We start from the raw sequence: 12,618 nt of genomic DNA on the forward strand, positions 1-12,618 counted from the left end.
TGTCCTTGCGATTAATACTATTTCAGAACTATCCCACTGTACTGTGCGGGGGGAGAATAAAACCTAAATACAGAGATTGGGAAGTTGCTTGCTCTGGGCTCCATTCCTAATAAATATCAACGATAATGTGACGTCAGATAAGCCAGATGCCAAAAAGTATTTCTTAGCAAGAGAATGGGTAAAAGTGTGGCATACAAAGGAACACTTTCCAGCAAGAGGAAGACACAAAGTAATGATACACGGGACAGCATAGGTGTGTCTCAGAGAGATTATGGGGAAAGGAGAAAACCATAGATTTCATATTAGTCTAGTTTGGTCAGATCCTAGACAATGTTAATATCTAGTGGCAGAAAGCAGATCACTTAAGGCCTGGGGAGAGACGCAGAAGATGGGGTAGAGGGAAGACAGGGAGAGTTTGGGAGTGATGGGAATGTTCATTATCTTGATTGTGGTGATGGCTTCATGGGTATATTCAGATGTCAAATCACATCAGATCGCACCCTTTAAATCCATGAAATGCAGCGGATGCCATTAGCCCTCAACAAAATAGTAGAAGTGTTTTAAAGGTTTCTTGGCATGTGATGGTTTTGTGAAAGTTTGGACAGCAGGAAAAAAAATTAATGAATGGGGTTGGAAGTCCATGCACTGGCAAGTTCCTCCTGGGATGAATAACTAAGAGGTTACCAAAGGGATGCGGTGTTGCCTCCCCACCCAGGTCCTGCTGTCTAGACAGGGGTGTTCTGCTTATGGAAGTACATTGAGTCAAATGTTTACAATGAATACACTTTTGCATATATATGCTATCCAGCAATAAAAAAGATTTTAAGAGCTGGAGAGACAGCTCAGTGCTCGAGAGAACTGGCTGCTCTTACAGGGACCGGGGTTTGGTTTCCAGCTCCTATAGGGTGACTGACAACCCTCTGTAACTTGGCTCCCAGAGAAGCCAACATCCTCTGTTAGCTTCCTTGGGTACCAGGAACACACATAGTGTATAGACGTGCACGCAGGCTGAACAACCATGCCTCTAAAATAAAAAAGAAAAGAAAATTAAAAAAGAAAAAACAAGATATAGAAGCATGGTAGCAATGGACACATTTAATCCCAGTACCAAGAAGGCAGAAGCAGGACAGCTAGGGTTACACAGAGAAGCCCTGTCTCAGAGAGAGAGAGAGAGAGAGAGAGAGAGAGAGAGAGAGAGAGAGAAATTTTAGACAGAGTTTTTAAACCACTACTTTTACAATTTAGTGTTTTTAAAAAGAAAACCCTATTTTCCCTATTTTCACTGGTTAACATGTGAGCATCATGTACATGTATGCATATGTTTATGCATGTGTGTATGTATGCTGTGTGCCATATGCCCAAGTTAGAGCTGGGCCGTACATGCCCAGAGGCCTGGTTTATAATTTTCCCCTTATTATATAGCTAGGATCTCTCACTAACCTGGAGTGAGGCTGACAGCCTGTGACCCCAGGAAGAGTCCTGTCTGTGTTCCCTACAGCACTGGGATTAAAGCCTGGCAGTTGTTTACACGGGTACTGGGAATCTGAACTCAGGTGCTCACCAACAACTTATAAAAGAAAGCATTTAACGGCTTCCAAAGGGTGAGTCCATGATCATCAAGGCTGAGGGCACAGCAGCAGGCAGGCAGGATTGGTAGAGCAGTATCTGAGAGCTTATGTCTAATCCACAACTATAAGGCAGAGAGAGAGAGAGAGGGAGAGAGAGAGAGAGAGAGAGAGAGAGAGAGAGAGGACCCCTCCCTGGTAAAATACCTCCAACAAGACCAAGTCTCCACACTCTTTCCCACCAGTTTCACCAAATGAGGACCAAGTATTCAGACCACCACAGTAATTCTTTAAAAGGGAGGGGGAGGACATGAAGAGAAAGAAGGTGCGAGATAGAATAGAGAGAACGGGTAGGAGCAGATATCATTAAGATATATTTTATACATGTGTGAAGTTTCTAAGAATAAAAAGACATGAACAAAAGACAAAAATCAAGAACTGGACATTGAATTGTCGTCAAGCAGCTGCTCATCGAGATAGATAGAGAGAGAGAGAGAGAGAGAGAGAGAGAGAGAGAGAGAGAGAGAGAGAGAATAAAAGAATTTAGGTGCATCGGGTACTTACCTTTAGCTGTGAGGCTCACCCTAGTCCTGTCCTCACAAACCCTACTAAGTTTCTTGCTATGGAATACCTCTGATTTATGACGTCTGTGCTTTGTCTATTGACTCCAACCACACTGATCCAGTGTTTGGCGAGGGAGGAAGTTGAAGAACTAGGTTGTCGCTAAGGTTGTCGCTAAACATAGATATCCCAGACAATAGAACTTTCCAGTCCAAGGAGGACTGGACAAAAAATTTTTCCTTTCAGATCAAGCAAAGGTTCCTAAGGATGCTGCAGTGGTAGAAGCAGAAAGCGAATACGTTTCTTGTAAAAACTCTCTCACTGTGTTTGAACACACAGGTCTGTAGTGCCCTGCCCCTGCCTCCACTTCACCACTGCATGTTAGAAGAGAGAAGTGTAGATAGCTCGACACTCTTACTATGGGTCATCAGATCGCAAGACACCGCTTTCCGGGAAGAGTTAGAAAGGAATGACCCTGGGAGAGACCCATCCACACCTGGAGCTGGTTTAAACGAGGGGTCCCTGGACATGGAAGAGGAGCCTAAAATCAAACAGGATCTAGCTTCGGGGAAAATGTATTGCACATCTCAGCCTCATAGGCATTGCTATGGCCACGAGGTATGCACTACAGCGGACTGCATTTTGTTTTTTAAAAAAACAGCTACAGTAACTACTTTAGCCTCGCGTGCCCTTCTAGGGCCCTCTATCTCCCTTCTCCTTGATGCTGAGCAGTCTTGATAAATAGGACATGATAGAAATGTCACTGTGAGACTTTGCAGTCTGGGTTGGTTTAGAAGTAAATTTTTCAAAGTGTCATTGAACTGTATAAAAGCTGCAACTCTCTCCTCATGCATAAAGCTTTAAGATTCCTCCAGTAATCCCCACCAGGAAAAACAAGAAGTGTAAAACATAACCACGAGCGTTGCTTGAAAAGAAACAGAAATGAAAGGGAAAGCCATATTGAAATCAGATTTGGATGCTTCCCATTTGTCTGGAACTGTGACCAAACTGGTAATGACAAATAATTTCTTCCTTCATTAGTTTAATAGTTCTACTCTCATTAGTTCAGGCATCAGGGATATAATCTAGCTCACTGATAGGGCATAACGTAATAAATAGAAAGATGTTTTCATATAATGCTTTAGACAAGAAATAAGAGAGCAATTGTATTGTTGAGAAAACAGTAATAACTCTACAACAGGTAGACAATATATTTGAGTTAACTGTTGAAAAATAAACAAGAATTTGCCCAGTAGGCAAGGGACATTCAAATAAATAATGGCCAGCTATGGCTATCTGGGTGGTAGAGAAGCATACACCCTACCAAACAATGATAAATAGCCAAAAGAAGATAAAAATGTGATCGGTCATATAGAAGCATCTAGAACAGGCAGTGCGTCCTGTAATCTGTGAGTAAGGCTTTGGGTTTTCCTGCTCTGAGGCTGTGTGGCTTTCTCCTCCTGTTCCATGGCGGTTGGCGGTCTAGTCTACATTTTAGGAAGTCAGAGAAGTCGGTGTCACTTACCTTATGTAACCCTGGAGCCTAAATCCTATTCACTGCAGCTTAGCTCTGTAGAAAAGGTAGTCTTTGTTCTTTTCAGTTCATAAGACCATGGAAGAACCAATGGTTCTAGAACTAGGGGGGAAGCAGGGATCGTGAGCAGTTGGCCCTGCTGGAAGCCCAGCCTGTGCAGGACCCTCCAGGGATAGCAATGCTCGAGCCTTGGCAACTGAGCCTGAGCATCCCCGGGGCCGAGTAGAATTCGCTATGCTTTTGCCCAGTTTGTTTCCTACAAAAATGCTAACAAGTCCATTTTCCTGTTAAGAGAGATGGCTTCCATTGACAAGTGCCTGCTTTCTTTGACCTTCATCTCAATGCAGGGGCAATGGAGGAATGGCAGCCATCTTCTAACCATAAAGAGAGCCCTGCTGCAGTGCCAGAACAGGAAGATGGGAAGACGGAACTCATCCCAGCTCTGAAGGGCACGGCTAGAATGGTCATGAGTTGCTATGGAGAGCCCACCAACAGATGTCTTACTGTGTAAGAAACTCCCTTGCTAAAGCCAGTGTTCTTAGGTTTCTGATATAATCAGGCAAATGAAATCTTGCACAACTGAACAATTATTATGAAAATAATCTTGTTCCTGAAGCTGACATCAGAGGTCTATAATGAGCCTCTTAAAAATCTTTGAAAGACTTAGTGAGACAAAGACGGGGTATAGGCATGAAAATCAACTAGTGCTTCTCTGTATAATATAAACAGAGGCTAGCGAAGAGATGTTAATGGGTTTTTGGGAAAATACCAGGTCTCTCTATGGGTTTTTATCTGGGGCCACAAATTTAGGTCCCTTCAGAGGTCATGTAAGAAGTAGAAAATATGGGTTATCTGAGGTGAAACATGGCAGTTAATCCCCTGCCTTAGCCATGGGGATGGTAGAGAGAAGCTTCAGGTGTTGCTGGACCAGGAATAAGATGGTCTCTCTTCTACAGAAGATGGAGATGTCCAGCTCTCTTCTTGGCCCAAGCAGAAATGGATGCATTCCTCCAGGAAAGCTAATTGTGTTTGCATGTCACATCCCTGGGTTGACAGTAAATTCACAAAATGTATACAATCTAGGCCCATATCATATAAAATGAGAAGCACACCTACAGAAGGCAGGCCGTCCAGTTGAACTATATAACCATGATCCAAGAATTGGTGTTTGTCTTCAGAAAATGAACACATGTGTTTGCTTTTCCAGTTACTCATTGAACAAAACTGAGGACAAAGGAGAAGAGTGGCTGCACTTAGGATATTCATGCCTTCCTTAAACCACACAACCACATCAGCAGCCTGACGCTGGTGCTGGCATCAGTATGGTGACTATCTCCCAGAGTGATAGCCTAGACTGGAGGATAGAGTTGGGAAAATACCCTGATAGCAAGAAGACAGCCCAGTAGTGACAATCCATGGGGCTCAGGGATGGCCAGGGGAGAACACATCACAGACATCAAGGGTAAGAAGCACGCCTTTGTTAACCTCTGTAAACCTGTGAGAAGAAAGGAGATGAGAGTCTGGGAACAAGTGTTCCCACTTCCGGAGTGGGGAATGATTCTTGAAACAAAGAGAGTCTAACTTGAAGGTGCAATTTAGCGTCTTTGTTTTCCCTTCTCCATTGTCTCCCTCATTGGAAGAGTCTGATGACATTAAGAGAGAGAGAGAGAGAGAGAGAGAGAGAGAGAGAGAGAAAACAGGGAAGAGGCACCTACCCATCTTCTCACTTCTACAGGGAGCTAAGGAGTGAGAGAAGTCAGGAACTGCATGCCACACATCTAGACAATGGGCAAGAGAGAAAAACGGAAGTGTCCTCAGTGAATCGTGGAAGATACATGAGGAAGGTGGTGACCAAGAGGACAGTTAAGTAAGAAACAAATCAAATCCCCATACAATTTCTATTAAGAAACTGGTCCTTCAGCATCAACGGCCACTCAAGATGGGATAACTGTCACATTCCTTATGAAATTGAATTGTGAAGTGTTATGACAATGACCGACCTAGAAGTTTCTAAGTCAGATTTTAGCTGTAGCACTCTCTGGATTTCTATTTCTTCTCTCACCAGCTTGGAATCTAAGAGTAGGAATCTAAGTCTGAGGAAGGGTTCCACTTTCTTCTTTTTAAGATCTTATTTAATGTATGTGACTACACTGTCGCTGTCTTCAGACACACTAGAAGAGGACATCAGAACCCATTACAGATGGTTGTGAGCCACCATGTGGTTGCTGGGATTTGAACTCAGGACCTCTGGAAGAGCAGTCAGTGCTCTTAACCACTGAGCCATCTCTCCAGCCCAGCTTGCCTGTGTGCTCAGACCTTTCCATAAACAGAAACTGGGATTTTACTTAAAATATATATATATATACTTATATGTATATATATATTTATATATATATATATGAGCTGAAACAGTCTAATTCTTCATGGGACTTAATTGTGTTATTGCCTCTACTTTGCTTTCTATGTATGTACGTACGTATGTATGCATGTATGTATGTATGTATGTATATGCATAATAGCTACATAATATATATGTATATATACATGAAAATGTTCATAGCAAATATTTTCAAAGAACTCTTACATTGTCATTTAATATATCAAACAGATAATGTACAGAGTTTAACATTTGTGAAACTTCCCTTCAGCATTTTGCATCCTCGCTAAAAATCATTTCCAAGAAACCGTTGGTAGGTGATTTGCAGTTGCCCCAACACTGCCAGTGCAAAGGAGCACATGAGTTTGGAAAACAGGCATAGCTGTTTTCAAGAACATAATGTTTATCTGGATCCCAAACACTCCTCCCTTGTATCTACAAGGGAGAAGGAGAACGATCCTTAATTTCATGGAAGTATTTTTAGCCTTTTAATTTTTATCTAGTGCCTTTTCAAACGATTCTAAATAAGTTTCAGAGTCTGGTCTTCTCTATCCCGCCGACATATGCTGCGGAGTCGGCTAGACTGGTGCTGAGGGCTACGTTTCCGTCCTCCGGGTTTAAAAGACGTGAGCAAACTGTTTAAGCAAAGTTAAGATACCTACGGGCAAAACCTGACAAAGCATCGTACACTGAGCTACATAATAGATGGAGAATTTTTTAATATCGTGACACTCTCCATCTTCGCCTACCTGCCGGCTCCACTTCGGCTGTTATTAATTTAACACCAGAGAACCCGGCAAGAGCTGCAAGCTATCGAGGGCACGCAAATCAGGAGCGGAGGTGGTGGAAACCTCCTCAGAGATTCTTGCCCACAAACTTTATGGGAATTTGAAAAATGCCCCTCAATTTGCAAGATGCTTGATGGGAAATCAAAACTGAAACAGGAGTTTCAGTTGCCAGATTCCAAAGCAGAAACAGCCCTAAGACGTGGGCTGGCAGGTCGTCTGTGGAATTTCAAACAGCAACTCGGGTGCATAGACCCGACTTTCCGATTCCACGTAGCATTCATTACCCTCTTTAATTAAAAAGTCCTATTCCCAGCTTCAGTTGTTCTGAGACACAGACATCCGGGTGCAACTAAGCTGGCCAAGTGGAGGGCAAAAATGAATGAACTGTACTGCAAGCTGGTTTCCATAGGACTAAGGGCCATTTTGGGCCTTGCTGTGGTTTAAACATGGGTAGTCCCCTCCCCGCCCCGCCATGGCCATGTATTAAAGATTGGCACTGTTTGGAGACAGTGTAAGTTTTAACAGGTGGGGCCTAAATCGGGTCTTGTGGCACGCACCTGCAATCTTCAGTCTTCAAGGGCAGAGTGCGTTTGTGCTTTCCACCTCCCTTGACATGGGTAATGGGTATCGAACTCAGGTCACCAGGTTCGTGAGGTAAGCCGCTTCATCCACTAAGTCATCGTGCAGGCTTTGTAACCTAGAAAGTCTTTGATTCCTCTAAGGGGCTACTCTGTGTGGCAATCTGAAAATCAGTTTCTTGTCCCTTCTTCGAGTGCCTGTCTCCTCTTGTGTAAATGGGGATAATAGTGGGATTTTCTGCCAGATGGTGGTGTAGATGCCTTTACAATGCCTTTAATTCCAGCACTCAGGAGGCAAAGGCAGGAGATCAAGGCCAGGCTGGACTACAGAGTTTCAGGACAGTCAAGACTACACAAAGGAACCCTCTTTCTCATAGATAGATAGATAGATAGATAGATAGATAGATAGATAGATAGATAGATAGATAGATAGATAGATAGAATTTGCTTCAAAGGCTGTTCTGAGAATTGATGTATTGATAATGGTAAAAAGTTTAGAACAGAATTCAATAGGAAGCAATGATCAATGAATGTTTGGTAATCCGAAGAGAATGATGGGGAAAAGGAAGAGGAGGATGGGGAGGTGGACCATGCATGACGATTGAGATAAGAGGATGCATGGCCATCCCTGAGTTCAAATGTGGTTTGGGTGATCCATGCATGACTAATTTGGGGATTGGTGGAAGGAATCTTTTGGTAAACTGGTCTCCAACTCCTGGCTTGTAGTTTCCTGAGACACTTTTATTTGCAATGTTCTACTCTCCAGAGAAAGATGCTGTACTTTTTGGTTTATGATGTTTCCTCAAAGACAAGGCTTGGGAACTGCCTAAGAAGGAGACCTGAGACAGGGGAGGCTGGGGCCCTAGAGGAAGCAATGGCAGAAACGCGTGAAGACCTAAATCTGCCCGATGCTGTGAGTACCAGGATCACCAAGGAGGCTCTCCTGGATGGCATCAACATCTCCGAGGAGGCCCCAGGCGCCGTCTCCTGCACTGCCATTGTGTTCCTTATGCCACATCCTTGGTGGAAAAACTTCTCAATGAAAGGAAAGTGCAAGACTCTCCGTGCCAGTGCTGTGCTGTGTGCCATAGGAAAGATGGAGTTCCTAACACCATTGAAAGAAGCTCTAAAAACATGCAGGCAGGAGCAGAAAGGCAAAAAGGATGCTTTGGAGCACCAGTGACAACAACAACAAAATGACAAAGACAAAAAGGCAGATTCCAAAGAACAGGACAAAAGCAGGGAGGAGGAGAAGGAGGATGAAGGTGAAGAAAGAGTGAACAAGGAAGAACAGAAAGAAGAGGAGGAGGCAGACAACTGAATGGGGAGAATGTGTATACTGTGGCACGGTGGAGTGGACCACCCTGAGATCCTGAAGTGTGTTTAGGTGAAGCCTCTCCCTGCAAGGCAGAGCTGTCTTTGGCACCAGTCCCTGACCAGAAACAGGAAAGGTCAAAACCAAAACAAGCAAACAAACAAGCAAAACGAAAACACCCACAGTGTAATAACATCTGCACTGTTCACCTCTTTATCCACTTATCATCGTCCTGGGTCTTCGAATGTCTATTTCGTTAAACAAATGTACTCATTTGTTGCCCACTCTGCTCCAAATCATGACCAGGTGCTGATGGCTGAACGTCAAACAGGAGGCCCTGTGTGTCCTTAGAAGTTTATGGACCAGAGGCATAAGAAGGTGTCCGAAATGGATTTGGGGAAAACAAGGTGGGTTGGTTTTGAATCATCATTTTTACCATGGGTTCAATCCCAAGCATTCAGTCTAGAAGGGATGAGAATGTTTTGTGTGCGAGCATTGCCAAAGGCTTCCATGGCAACATAGAAACTTGGCTCTGAGGGAGGAATGGAGGAAACTGATCCTGGTGCAGAAAACTATAGACACAGGGTCCCAGAGGCCTGAGAGCATCTAAAGCTTTCAGAAGCTTGGAAAAGAGAAGCAGGACTGAGACAGAACATGCCAATCAAGAAATAAAATCAAAAGAAGTAATGTTATAAGTGAGTTAAGTCATCAGGTTAAGGTCTCCCAACTGAATTCTAAAGTCCAATGGGACATGTTTTTCTGCATAAGAAATAGAATAGTAGATTGGTGGCTTGAGATTTCTGGGTGGAGGGGGGATGGCAGGGAGCATGGTGGCTACTGGGACCCTGAGAAACCAAAGAATTTCACATATCCTGTGATGATGGGGTGTGCCAAGGCATAAACAGCAAATGACAGAGAGATGGCTATAAAGATAGGTATAAAAGGAGTGTGCTCATTAGCATTCTGTCACCTTAACAAACTCCCATGATAGCTGAGTCAGCAGAATCAGAAAATAACCAATTGGTAAGGAGAGGAGGTTAATTGGAGTTCCCAGTTTTGGGGATTCCAAGATGTGGTTTATTGGCCCTGTTGCTTTTGGTCTGTGGTAAGGCAGCACATTAAGTTGGGACTGCATGGTAGAAGAGGCCTGGCCACCTTATAGCAGAGAAAGATGATAGAAAGATAGAGGAAGAATAGATAGATGAAAGATAGATACATTGACAGATTAGATAGATAGATACATAGATACATAGATGCATAGATACATTGATAGATAAGATAGATAGATACATAGATACATAGATGCATATAGATACATAGATGCATAGATACATTGATAGATAAGATAGATAGATACATAGATACATAGATGCATATAGATACATAGATACATTGATAGATTAGATAGATACATAGTTACATAGATAGATACATAGATACATAGATAAATATATTGATAGATTAGATAGATAGATAGATAGATAGATAGATAGATAGATAGAAGACAGATGGTAGATAGATAGATACATAGATGCATAGATAGATACATTGATAGATTAGATAGATAGATAGATAGATAGATAGATAGACAGACAGACAGACAGACAGACAGACAGACAGATCATGGTGGAACACATCCATATACCAGCTCTCAAGAGGCTGCTGCAAGAAGACTACAAATTTAAGGCCAGCCTGGGCTACATAGGGAGACCTGTCTGAGATGCATAAACTGAGTGGAAAAGTCCCTACAATGTTTAAGGGCATTACCTCAAATTTCGAATGACCTAAGACCTATAGGCCCCAACTCTTAAAGGGTCTACAACTTCCCAACAGCACCAAGCTGAGGATTAATCCTTTAAACCCACCGGCATTTAAGGAATATTCTAGATCTAAGCTATAAAGGTTAACAGTGACCCAAAAGCAATATGGACACAGATACAAATCTAGCTTCCCTCAAGACACCTAAGCTTGTCTCCCCAGATCCTAGAACAGTACTTGACGCATAAAGGTGACTCCATACAAACAAATGGGGCTGAGGCAAGACATGATCGGGCATGGCAGGTGTGCGTGACAGGAATAGCAGTGTGCATGGCATCTGCATCACCTTTCTTCTATCAGCCACATATCTGATGTCACTTAAGCCCTAACTTTAAAGCCCAGCACAGTCTGAGGCAGAAAAAGAAGCATAAGATACAGCCTTGGTCAGATGGTGGCATCGCTAAGAGCAGTCCAAAGTGGGAACGGAGCCGTTTCTGGCACACAGAGCTCATTTTAACAGACACTGGGATGACACGCAGAGAGCTGTCATGTCAGCTCCAAAGAGCAAACCATCGAGCTCATGCTCCTCCTGCCGAATTAATTTCATCTGACGTTTTCCTTTGTATCCTAAGGTATCGCAGATTTCAAACTTGACCATGACAACAGTGCATTAGAACAGTGTTCCATGTGGCAAAATCAGTCCCTCAAATGATCTTTCTTATGAGGAAACCCATCCCGATAGCCCCAAATCAAATAGTCAGAGCAGCTAAAAATACCCTTATTGATTCTTTTAAATAAAATATAAGCTCCCTCTCTTTCCCATGCTTAATACTGAGTGAGAAAGAGCATACATCAATTCTTCAATATAACTGAGAAAGAAAGTACAAGAAGCCAGGGCTCTGTGGACTTGAACCAGAAAACTAGATGAAAGTTCTAGACGTTTTGCAGTGGGTCTCAAGTCTGGCTGTATGGTAAAATTGCCTAGCTGGTTTTATTTTCTTAATGTTCGAGCCTAACCCCTGACTACATAGAATAAGGTCAACTCTCCAGTATGGCATGGTATCTACAGCTTGTCAAACATCCAGGTACCTTATGTACAGATGTATTATCTAGGGGAGACTGAGCAAGTAATTTAATGTTATTTATAGAAAATGAAATATAATCAGCATTCCAAATTATGGGACTGTAATTTAGATCTACACACACACACACACACACACACACACACACACACACACACACACACCTTTTTTATTGTCTCAAGCACACTGCTGTCATGATGGGTCAACTATTATGCATGGCTACCAACCTTTTTATAAAAATTAACTGGTTTATGAGCACGGAGATTGAAAATAAATCAAAACCAAGCGAAAAGTTCCTGTGTTAGGGTTTCTACTGTTGTGAAGAGACACCATGACCATGGCAACTCGTATAAAGGCAAACATTTAACTGGGGCTGGCTTGCATTTCAGAGGTGCAGTCCACTATCATCATGGTGGGAAACATGGCAGCATTCAAGCAGGCACCGTGCTGGAGGAGTCGGTCACTCTATATGCAGATTCACAGGCAGCAGAAAGGGACAGAGACACTGGGCCTTGCTTGAGCTTCTGAGAACTCAAGTCACAAGCCCACCGCTTAGTGACATGCTTCATTCAACGACACCACACCTACTCCAACAAGGCTACCTCCCAACAATGCCACTCTCTATGAGCCTATGGGGCCATTTTCACCACAGGTCCACACACTGCTATTAGGTGAGACCCCTACGCCTGTAAATATATAGCACGTTTTCCTACTGTTTTGGTTTTCCCTTTGAATTGATGAGGCAAAACGATCAGATTGTCTGGTTGTTTTGCAAAAGTTGGAATTTGCTGTTTGCATCTCCACAGACTCACTTAATATATTCCTCCTTTCATTTCAAATCTGTTACATCATCAAAAGGCCTGGTCAGCCCTGAGGTACAGAGCAAGAGACTTTGGAACACCCTATCCTAAATGGGATGTCTTTATCAGGCCCCTCCCCTCAAGGCCCAGGGTTCTATGCTGCAAAGGCATAGAGGAAAGACCATAAGAGCCAGGCATGGTGGTGATCCTAAGCAAACAGTGTCTTCCAGTCACAACAGGACAGAGGCACATATGACCTC

The 12,618-nt window shown here is 43.1% G+C and overlaps 1 pseudogene; it reads left to right on the forward strand.

The window, feature by feature from the left end:
* The first annotated feature begins 8,277 nt into the window (after positions 1–8,277).
* Pole3-ps2 (DNA polymerase epsilon 3, accessory subunit, pseudogene 2) lies at positions 8,278–8,724 on the forward strand (annotated as a pseudogene).
* Positions 8,725–12,618: the final 3,894 nt, after the last annotated feature.

This window comes from Rattus norvegicus, chromosome 17, assembly GCF_036323735.1.
Source record: "Rattus norvegicus strain BN/NHsdMcwi chromosome 17, GRCr8, whole genome shotgun sequence".
In the NCBI taxonomy this organism is placed as follows: domain Eukaryota; kingdom Metazoa; phylum Chordata; class Mammalia; order Rodentia; family Muridae; genus Rattus; species Rattus norvegicus.